General features: G+C 42.1%; 1 long non-coding RNA gene across 1 annotated transcript in view; it reads right to left on the reverse strand.

The window, feature by feature from the left end:
* LOC119136358 overlaps positions 1-11,699 on the reverse strand; it is a 28,993-nt gene extending 17,294 nt beyond the window's left edge. Inside the window, exons 1-2 of the long non-coding RNA XR_005100721.1 lie at positions 11,571-11,699; positions 7,345-7,470 (exon numbers count right to left, since the gene is read on the reverse strand). This is a non-coding gene — a long non-coding RNA (uncharacterized LOC119136358). The remainder of the gene's footprint in view (positions 1-7,344; positions 7,471-11,570) is intronic.
* Between the last annotated feature and the right edge of the window lie 201 nt (positions 11,700-11,900).

Raw genomic sequence — 11,900 nt, forward strand, 5'->3', positions numbered from 1 at the left:
TCCTGTTGACTATTCTGCGCCACTATATTTGTCTACCCAAAAATGCGCGCCTTGACAAATTGCTATAGAGCCGCAATCCTATTAAGGCGCGCTGTACTGTGCTGCGCTGTCATTAATGCACGGCAAGAGCGTTGATGTATTTTTAGAGCTTTGTTGAGACGCTTTTGTGAAGTCAATCAGGCAAAAAAAATAAATAAAAAATGGCAGCGAGTGAATGGCTTGACTCGTTTCAGTCAACTTAAAGCAGTAGCGATTGCACGTGTCTGAACTGACGTGGGTCGGTTGACAAGTGTGGAACAACTTGCACGCCAAAGTTCATGTTTGATTTGAATGAACAGCTCGGACGGGTGAGTCATGAATTAGATAAAATGTTCTAATGAGTGATTCAATTTAATTCAGGTATACATAGGGCTTACTTAGCTTTACTAATATTCAAATTTAAGCAAAAAAAAAAAGAGAATAAATGTGAAACATGAAATAAATGAAAAAAGAGCATATTTAATTAATTTATTGTATTTATTTATTCATTTATTTATTTATCTGCCTATTTATTTGACTTGACTTTATCTTCCTATTGATTTATTTATCTGCCTATTTATTTATGTATAAACATCACATTCACTTATAAAGTAATATTGAAGCGAAGAAATAAACATTTCAAAGTAAAATTCAAACGTAAACGACATGACTCCTTACATTTTTGCCATTTTTATTTTCTGGTAGCGCCTTCAACATGGGTCTCATCCTTACGCCATCAGATAGGTCCCTTTATTTACACACGAGTACTTATTAACCCGAATGATTCAACAAAAGCAGAAACACGTACAGAAGATTATCATTCACATTTTTAGTCGGCGACAATTATTACACACATTGTGTACGCGACGACATACTCAACCGCGGCGACTGATCTCAGTTCAGATTCATCCCCCAACGCTCCGCCCAGCCGCAGGATTAGCGGCTGGGTAATAAAAGCGTGAATCCGCCGTCTATTGTGGGCCACAATGCGTCGCGGCGCGGCGAGCGTGCCAGGATGCTGCGGCCGTTTGACTGACTGCGGCACTTATTAGTATTAACCATCAGCCAGCCAGCAGATTGGCGTGCGAGCGCCGCGCTGCAAAAATGAGAAATGAAGCAATTAGAGTGCTTCACATACATTATTTAGCTCTCATTAGCTTCCTGTGACGCCAACGCCGCTAAAAACGCCTTGGCCGGGCACAGGCAATTAGTAAAAATTAGCGGCGGAGGATTTGGCCTGGGTTCAGGCCACATGGCGGCCGAGATACCAGAGACGGTGTCACGCGTGTCATTTGCACTTTTGGCCGACAAATAAAATACGGTAATACCGCTCGTATTTGTGCTACACTATTCACATATTAACCAATTCACGTTTTCTTTTCCTCTAAATACTAATCCCAGCAATTTGGAGTTGTGTTCCTTCTGAAAGGTTGTAAGATGTGACAAGCTAGCGCTAAAGCCAAAGCTTGGTCTAAGAGGAAAGCAGTTTAGCAAGGTTATTTGTATTTTTTTATAATTTTGTTTGAGAGTAAACTCGCATTAATCGACTGGATGCTTCTTTTTGATTAAATGTTCTGACCATTTTCTCTGACTCGCTTTTTGTTAGGCCTAACCCCTGACTTTTGTTTCTTAAACTTCAAGTTTTTTCAGTAATGAATTTTAACCGTTACGTTTATGAAGTTTCCACAAAGTGCGCGTCTGTTGTCAAATGTAAAACAAAAGAAAGCATTTTACGTCTCTAAAAGTAGAAAATAACACGGTGAAAGAAGCAAAACAGGTGTTGCGTGCGTGAGCTAGCTAAGGCTAACGTGCGGCGGCTAATTACACAGCCGCGCATTACGGCGCGCATGTTAATGAGCAGGTACGCCCGTTGATTTCCTCTTATAATGCTGCTCGGTGTCATTAATGATTCATTTTGGCATTTTTTACGCACCTGTGCTGCCGCTGTGTCGCCGCGCTCGCTTGCGTGGACTGACAACCATTGATTTACATTTCACATAACACTTACTTGAGTACAACCCTAACCCGAGCGTTCAACTTTTTCTCCAAACTGTTGATGTAAACTAAAAACTTTTATCAAACCTGACAGTACTGACTAGCTTCACTCATGCGACTCTTTGGAATGGGTTCTTTTGACAATGTCGCCCCCTGCGGCATATCTGGCTGTCAAACAAGCGCAAACAACAAAAGTTTGTCCTTGAAATTTCACACCTGCGCCGGCTGGAGGCATGTTGTTTGTCCATCCTCCTCTTCTTTTTCTTCCAACATTGTTTGTCCTCCATTTTGCGCTGCAGCAAAATCGCAAATTGTATTTTGTTTTTTTTAACGTGTCACCTCCCTGGAGGTGCACGCTTGGCGGCAGGTGCGGAAAAGATAAAGATTAAAAAAAGAAGGCAAAGAAAGCAAAATTGAGCACAATCTCCCACTCATCCAGGAGAATTTATGCCGGCGTGTGATTATTTAGCTTCTTTGCGATGTAAATGCATGCCGATGACAATATGGCGCGTAAACTTTTTCCGCAGTTAATTGTTTGGCAAATGATGATAAAAAAAAAGTGATAGTGCTGTGAGCGCTGGCCAGGTTTGCGGCTTCAAACAATCCGCCTCCCCGTGAGGTACCAAAAAAAAAAAAAAAGATTACTGTACTTTTAGAGGTTTATAATGTCTCGTCCCCAAGGGGGTGCCCTCAAAAACTTTTAATAAACTACCTCTACTTTTTAAGGGTGAATAAAACAAAGCAAATATTAACAGTAAATTCATCAATTGTGATTTGAACTATTCAATTTATCATATTTGGGGAAGGTCAAATACAGAAGTTAGCGGTTCGATCCCCAGTTGATGATGTCATCGGTCGGTGAAAGAAGAATCAGGGGTGAAGCGCTTTGAGTACACCTTAAAGCGGCGTTCCCGCAAATAGAAACAAGGAGTGGCGAGGACGCACGCGGGGAGGGACGTCAACAATTAGCAGGCGTGAAGCCGACGCTGGAATTAGCATGCGGTGATGATAAATATGCATGTAAAGACGCTCCCCCGGGGGGGGAGGAACATCTTTGATTGATAGCTGCGCAATTGAAGGATGTGTAAATGCGCTAGCTAGCTGGCTGGCAGCACTTGTTAAAAGTTGGAGCAACTTTATAATCCCTCACGCCACATCTGCTCGCCGCCTGTGAAACGTCATTAAATTATTACCGGCAGCTGGCCGCCGAGCCAAGCTAACGCCGCTGCGTCTTATCCGAACGCTCCCTGATTTACGCCACGTCGCTAGCTGAATAAATGATTGTGTTGCACGTCTTTAAAATAAATGCCTCGCCCCGCAGAATTCTGGAGTTTGTAGTTGATATAACGGTTGTTTGGAGTTCGTTGCCTTGAGGTTCTGGGTTTGAATCCAAACTTCACATGTTTTACTTTCAGAAACTAACACGGTCACTTCTCGGCCTGCGCGGTAAGGCTAGTGGTTAGCACAGTTGCCACACAGTTTTGAGCAGTTATGCAAGTTTGAGATTTTTATTTTTTATTTTGTTTTGACACTTTCCGTACAGACAGTTAATTTTAATTAGATTTTAAGAGCATTTTTTCCCCCCATTTTTATCTCTATTCATTTTTAAGATACTTTTACGAATGTATGCATCACCCCCTCCCCTTCTCTCCGTATAGTTGAGATATTCTAAAGTTCTCCCTACTGCCATGTGACATGTTGAAGGCAGGCAGCCTCACTGGGAAGACTTGCAGCGCCACCTAACGTCAAGGTGGGGAAAAAAAAAAATTCAAACCTCTCCACTGCACTGCCAATAAAAGTGTTGTGTTGTTGCTGTGTTCTAGGGGGATGGCATCCTCAGTGCTGCATTCTCCCGCGGGTCTCACTGCACAATGAGGGGGCGACCATATTAAACACCAAATAAAAAATCTGAGCGTGTGAGCGCGCGTGTGTGTAACTCCCAGGGGGGATTCTTTTCATTTAGACACTGCCATCGCTTTATCTGCCTCAATTTATTTGACACTCTCATTTGATAGTCACACTGGACTTACAATATAATAAAATAATGAAAAATAATTAATATAGTGCCTTCAATTACGTTAAAATATTTGTAAAAAATATTTTACATCTTTCCTTACAGACAAGTGTCTTTCTTGAAATTAATTTCGCAACAAATTATAATTATATTAATAATAGTAATGAGAGCAGTTTTGCAGAACTACAACACTTTCTTCTTGTCATCTTATACACATGAAATGATCATTTTAAATCCTCAGTAGGAGGCCTTAAATGCTTTGAAGTAAATTTTGTCAAGGCACTTTTTACAGCATTAAACACACGCACACACCGATGTGCGTCAGTAAGCATGCGTCTTTGTCTTCCCGCCCTCCTGTTTTCTCCTGATAATTCCTAATGTCCGCATTCTTCTGTTGTGAAGTTGATCCCTCGTCTTTGTAGAAACCCACACCGGCAGCCAGCGCCTGTGTTCTGCTGCCGGCGTAGTGGCCAGGCAATTAGTGGGATTCAAACGCACGTGGATATAGCTTGCAGGCCTCCCGGATCTTTCGCTTTGGCCAGTACGGCTTCGGATATTCTTCTGCGACTGTCCGTATTGCTTACTATGGGCTCGTATTGCTCGGTTATACTGAGGTTTGCTCGGCGCACATATCACTCACTGAGAGCCTGTATCGCTCTGATATCATGCGATGGCTGCTGGTATTGATTAGCTTGTATCGTTCTACGACTATCACTCGCTATTAGCTCGGATCACTGACTGTGATGTACCCAATATCGTTTGCTGGTTCTCTTCATTTGTCTTGTTGATATCACAAGCTAGGCACTGGTATCAATGTTTAGACTTGTTATGACTTGATATCGCTCACTATTGGCTTGTGTTGTTTTTCACAAAGGATAAAGATTATATGACACTATTGTTGCTCGCTTTGTTTCTTTATTTGGCCACCATTTGTGTTCAAAGGTTTACAAGTCACTGAGGCTAGTTTCATTGGCCTGCCTATGTTGTTTTGCATTATGTGTTATCATTAAGCTAACGGATTCTTGTAACGCAACATTATGTGGGTTGGTTAAATACAAGTTATTTTTCTAACAATACTGAGTGCATTATGTTATATTTTCATGACTTAAGTGCAATCGTGCAACTGTTACAATTATTCAAGAAATAATATAAAAGAATAAAAATGGAAATAATCCATGGCCTTTATTATAATAGACTTTTGAAAAAAAACTTTAAATTAAACCCTATTTCATCATCCAGACGCTTTTATGTACATTTGTCCCCTTCTCATTTGCTTTCCAAACAAACAGATGTGACATGATAACCTACACACGGTGAATGTATTTTTTTTTTTTAAAACAGTATTTTGGTCTTTTTTTTTGGGGTTTTTTCCTAGTAAACGTGCGTAAAGAGAAGAAAAACCATCGCGTCTGGAAATAATTACCCGAGGCTGCGTCTAGCAGCATATGGCGAGGTCGCGTGGCAAAGGAGGCGCTTGTCAATCATCTATCCGCAGACGTATGGAAATCAACGGCACAACTGGCGGCGACTCGTCAAGTCGCTGTCACAAGGGCAAACTTTTACCAAACAAACTTCAACAGTTATTTCCAGAAGTCCTATGAGCTTACTTAGCCACGTGTATAAAAAACTGCTAGCATAACTAGCTTAGTGATAGGGCCGCTATCTTTTAAAGATAGAAGTCACCGGTTTTGATCTGAGCTCTTTTTTTTTTTTTTCTACACAATAGAGTGGAAAAGTGTGTCGTACAGAATATCCCAAATACATTTGAGACTTTTCTGAGGTTTTCTCCGACGTACTGGTGGGTTGTCGTAGCAAACTATCCTTGAGTGAAAGTTAGCCACGAGGGAAATCGACACAAACTCCTTTTTTTTATGCCTGCTTTTCTCTCCTTTGCCGGAGCGTATGACAGCTGCATTTAAATATGAAATAGCTGCAAATTTGCTGCGGCGACAGCATCGCGGCGGCAAACAAAGGCGACGTTTGGAGGCGAAGAAAAAGCAAAAAACGCGTGTAAAGCAGCTCTTTGTCGCTGTTCCCCGTGCCGCCGCCTTTGTTTGCACACAATGGGATGAAATATTTTTAACCGGTAATTACCTGGCGGGGATCCGACGTGCCGGGATTCGCGGGCCAGTGTGGCGCGGCAGGTTGGAAGGTACCGGCGCCGTGTGAACATGTGTGTGCGTGACTGGCAGAAGCTTTCCGCAACTGTCTCTTCGACGTCCAAGACGGAGTCACCGCTTCACGCCAAGTCCATCACGGGCGAACGCGAGCGACGGATTTAGAAAGCCTCGCCGCTTCCAAATCCAGTCCCCGTCTGTTGTCGCGCCTTTCGTAAACTATTGTGGCTCGTCGCCGGTTATTTTTACCTTCTTGTGTTGTTTACCGGGCTAAAGTGTAAGGGGCTTAGAAGCGGGCCCAATTCAACTTGTACTGCACAACGGCAAAGAACACAAGCCAAAGGAAAATTAAGCAGTTCTTAAAAATGGACAAATAGACGGACTTTCCTTTGAGACTATAAAATAACTTGTTTCAAGAAATGTTTTGTTTTTATTTGTTTTCTTAGGTGACACATGCTGCATTTGTTTGTATTGCAGTCATAGAAGGAAAAATACTTTTAATATTTCCTAATTTCCTGACAGATGTTTTTTGAGGACAAAAACAAAAGACGTCAACAAGAGATAAATCCCAAACGGCGTGGCTCGTCACAAGAACACAATTAAACATCTCAAGGTCTGCTCGCATTCACTTTTTGTGTCCAGACAACAAAGAAAAGTGTCACTTTTCAACTCGTAATGAGACTTTTATTTTACTGTTAAATGACCTTCACTATTCAGACGAAAAAGCTGTTATTTTTTTTTTGCTTTTTAATTCCCCATTTTTATTTTCTTTGACAATAAAAACTATTGTGGATTTACACCGGGCGATAAAGTAGCGCGTCTCATAACATGCTCCAATAATCCACCTGCTCTAATTACAATCATAAAGTGTCGGAGTCGAGCCGTAATGTATGGCACTGATTCATGTCAGTACCAACTCAACTTTTTTTTTTTTCCCCCTTTAACTTTTGTGAGTCAGCGGTGACAACAAATCCGTAACTTCATTATTATCAGTTTTATTCTAATTAATGAAATAAAGCCAATAAAAGTAATTCAATATATATATATATATATATATATATATATATATATATTTTAAAACATGCTCAAGCTAGATCAACATTCAACAAACTTTTTTTTACACCAATGACAGATTTTGTGTAAAGACATATTTACCAACTGGTATAGATTTAAATAAAAACTTACAAACGTACAACTTACCGTTTCAAGGAATGTAGTTTGTGACCTCTGAGCAATTTTTTCTTCAATGAGCTGGTTCCATATAAAAGCTTGTTTTGGTTTTTTTAAGGCCAGTCCGGAAACATTTTGAAGAGGAAACATTTCTGGCTAAAGGGGGAGAAAAAAAAAACTTTATTGGCAATTTGAATGCTTTTGATAGCTTTCGAAAAGTGTGTTTTACTCCTTCCAAATTTCCAGTAGACAGGAGAAATATGTACAAGGGCAAATTCAAAAGGTATATAAATGACAATGTTCAATTTGGCATGATTTGAGTTCAATACGGTGAAAAGCTGTTTAACGGCTGAATGCATGAAAATTGGATTTTCATCATTTAGACGACGATGCTACCGATTAAAAGTAGGATTTTTTTTTTAAATTCATGCCATGATTAACATTTGGATTATCACAACATAACAAGCAGGTAAAACGTGGCAGCAGATCATCTCACGATAACACAAACAACAACCGAATGACGAAGACGACAAAACGGAATTTTAGCATATCGGAAGCTAACAACCGGCTGATAAAATCTCACTGTTGTTGCCTTGAAGATCAAAGTTGATGGCATCGTGTCACGGATTATAATATCACGCCAGAACCGGAACATATCGATAACTTGATGTTATCTCTCGTTGAGAGGATACAACATTTTTTTTCTTTTCCCCCCTCTGTTGTATGAAGCTTAAGATCTCGCACACACTTTGTCTTTTGTCTTACTAGTGAGAAAGAAGATGGACCTTAAGATGGATATGGACTAAATGCTACGGCTGACCCTTTTTTGACATTTGACTGAGCGTTGGTGTGTTTGTGTGGAAATTATTAACATCTGCCGCACAGACATCAGGAAGAAGTCACGCGTGCCTTAATGGGCCCTTGTTTAGGCATTTATGGCTAAGCGTGTCATTACGCCGCGATTTACGAGCCGGCGTCTCCTCCCCGAGTTTCACCTCGCCACTATTTATTTTGGGGCTTTTTACGGCCATGGAGGCTGCCTAACGGTCCTCCCTCGCTATCCAATTAATGCTGATGATCCGGTGCATCACCACGCCTGTTTTTTAAACGCCCTTTGCTGTGACTGTAGAAATAAAAAAAGGGGGGGGTTGTGCATTTATACTTTTAAATTTGCTTTCAGCATTGTTTGTTTTGTGAGGATCAAGTGGGAGTGTTTTTTTTGTCTAAATGTGTCCAAAAACCAACCTCTCAAAGTTATCTTGGATGACATTGTTAAAAGAAAAAGAAAAAAAAATTGGGTGAATTCAAAATTTCAATAAAAATGTTAGGTTGGCCAATTCCACCAACTTCAAACTTCTTGTTTGCTATTTTAAGCTCATTAATAAAACAAGCATGTTTTGCCCAGAAGCAACAACTTCACTCACTTCAAGTCCTCCACTGCTGCTTGGAAGTAATAAAAACACACCCACTCAAGTCTTTAAGCGCATCAATGTCACATGACCCGGTGTCGCTGGTGCGGCGCCGCGGTGAAGAGGCCCGACGTGCTCGCACGCTCTAAATATTCGATCAACTAATGACACCATTGGTCACGGTGAGCGGCGACATGCTCTCGGAAGCAGATGGGGGGGGGGATTAAGGTGTACAAGTACTGTATTTCACAAACTTGCCACACAACCTAGAGACCCTGTTTGGTTTTCCGATTGGCTAAAATTGTCGTAGAGTCCGACGGGTTAGAGCTCCACCTGTTGGATTAGCGTGGTATTTATATTTTCGACCGTTGCGTGTCAGTATTCCGTTAGCGTGTTGCGTTGTGTGTTTCACATTCACGTCAAGCGTTATCTGTCGGCGAATGTCATCCGTCAGCTCGTCGCCGTCACGCTGCTTTTTATGGCGTCTGCAGCCTCTCGTTGGGCTGATTTATGCGCCTGGCGCAGATGTTGCTTACATCCCAGATTTTTATTTTTTTATTTTTTTTATTCAATTACCGAATCTATCTGGCTGTTTTAATTACGGCTATGAAAAGCCCCATATCCTCCTCGTCGGCGCCTCTGCCCGGATCAACGCCTTCTTGACATCACATCACACACCGGCAATCTATGAGGCTGCCTGAACTCTGCTTTTGAAATATCAGCTCATATTACATGCCTGGGAGTGGGTGTTATTTCACTGTAGGCTATATTAATACATTTTTTTTTTTTTTTGAAGTAAAAGACCAGTTGAGACCAAGGCCTAGAACAGTTATACAATAAAATAATTAACTTGTGAATCCTAACAATTCTAGACAGGCATTCACCTGCACACCCCAATCGGCCCACTACTAAACCTCGCCCATTCCTAGTTCAGAGTCAACCTAAAATGGATATTTGTGGAATAAAAGAGGAGGCTGGCATACTCAGTGGAAAATGGAGCTGGGATTCGAACCTCCAAACTCGCAACAGTGAGTCGACCACTTGTCCACTGCGTCGCCTCCCAATCACCACATTGCTTAATTGCTACCTCTGGGGTAGAGTGTCAATCAAACATGAGACGTCTCATTGCGTTCCTACTCGAGGGCGCGCCTCACTTTCCGGCAAGTTTCTCGCCAAACTTTTCTCTCCGGCATTCGTCCTGCATTTCATCTCGAGTATTACTCTCAACAAGAAGGAGGAGGAGGAGGAGAAGAAGCGCTGAGTCGACGGCCAGCGATAACAAGATGCACATCCGCACTCATCTGAAGCTCCTCCGAGGACGGACTTGGCGACTCTCTAGCTCTTTTTTTCCCTCTCGCGCTCACTCTCAGAGGTTTTTGTTGTTGTCTTTCTCTCTGGTGGATGAGCTCTGGAAGCTCATGCATTTTTATTGCCATCTGGAGAATACCAACAGGTCTTAACAAGAGAGCTCTCGCCGGGGAAACGCTTGACTCGCAGTCGACGCCTTTGACTGCCTGCTCCCAAGTGTGAGCGTGTGTGCCTCAGTGTGCGCAAATGTGTATGTGTGCGTGTGTACATTAGCGGTGGCAATCATGAAGCTAACTTGCGATACCAGACTAGAACGATATCTGACCAAATACAGTGGGACCTTGCCTCTCGAGTTTTCCAACTTTTTCCAATTTCTTCTCAAAACAAAGTAACCATATTGCCAAGATTTTCTCAAGTCATTTGCTTCAAATCTAAACACACATTTCCAAAGGACGTTGACGTTAACAACGCACTGGTCAGGTGCTACTTTCTTCTCGCTTGGGCTGAACGATTTGTTCACTGAGGCGGTAAGCCGTGAGGATGCTAAGCATCCCGTCCAGCCCCCCCCCCTTGCCTCCCGTCGGGGGGGTTGCAAGGTGAGCGGGAGCCGCGCTCGTCACGGCTGCACGCCTGCGACAAACATTAGTCGCCGCTAATGACGGCATGGTGACGGCGTGCAAGTCCCGGCGCCATATGGCAAATTGCCACAACAATATCCTGCTGGTTATTAATCAGGATTTTTCTTTTTTTTGCGCCGTGATAATTGGAATAATTAGGAGAGGAGCAGGCATAGGGACGCCATGGGGGGAAAAAAAAATCCATCTTTTGATGTCTGGGAGGGGGACAAAGCAAGTGTGCTCCTCCTGGGTTGCCTCTTATTTTGTAGATCCTAATCACCTTTCAAAATAAAGTCAGAGGCACCAGTGGACATATGAGACATTTGTTCCGGAAATGTCTCCAAAGTAGAATAAAAGTTTTCCTCGATCACACTGATCCATAAATTTGGAAGCAAGCCAAAAGATGGTATTCTTATTTTCCATTTTGCTATTAATTTGGAGCTACATCACAAAGGAGTCACACAAACACGTGTTTGTGATGTGAAGGGGGGGTCGGCGCTGTCATTTCACACAGTTTATGAAGGTAAAAACGACAAAAAAACATCTGCTCCTGTGACTGTCAAGCCCTCCCTGAGCGTGGCCCTTAATTGTGAGCGTCCCCACCCGGGCCAGGCTGAGGTGGAGGAGGAGGAAACGATCGGAAAACCAGGTCACGACTGAAAACAGAAAGCATGAGGAATATCCTTACATGCATATTTGAATCCAGGTATAAGCAATGGGGTGTGCACACTTGCGCAACCTGATTTGAATTATTTTCACTTCCACTCACGAAAAAATGTCTTGTACAGGTTATAAATCGCATTTTGGTTTTGTAATTATTCATCTTGGTCTCATTATTTTAATATCAGGGTGTGCAGACTTTTGATATTCACTGCATGTAAACTTGACGGTTTAGTTCACTGACCAAATTAAAGTGACTAACTTGCTCGAAGCTCTCGACCACTTGAGGAACCGACTTGCATGAATGCATCTATTAAGTACTACAAGATGCATTTGCAGACATTTTGCGCTTTGGTTGATATTGACAACGACGTGTCCTTTGAAGAAGTCGTCACTTTTATTTGTCTTTAAACTGTTATGCAAGCACACGCACACACACAAAAAACACACACACACACAAATAGGGATGAGTTCACACCGTGCCTGTGATTTGCGCGCAGCCCTCAGAGGACACACTAATGTTTCCAAATGTATTTACAACAGATGTTGCATTTTATTTTTCACGATAACGAAAACAAAAAAAGAAGCGAAG

Source organism: Syngnathus acus, chromosome 16 (genome assembly GCF_901709675.1).
Source record: "Syngnathus acus chromosome 16, fSynAcu1.2, whole genome shotgun sequence".
Classification (NCBI taxonomy): Eukaryota; Metazoa; Chordata; class Actinopteri; order Syngnathiformes; family Syngnathidae; genus Syngnathus; species Syngnathus acus.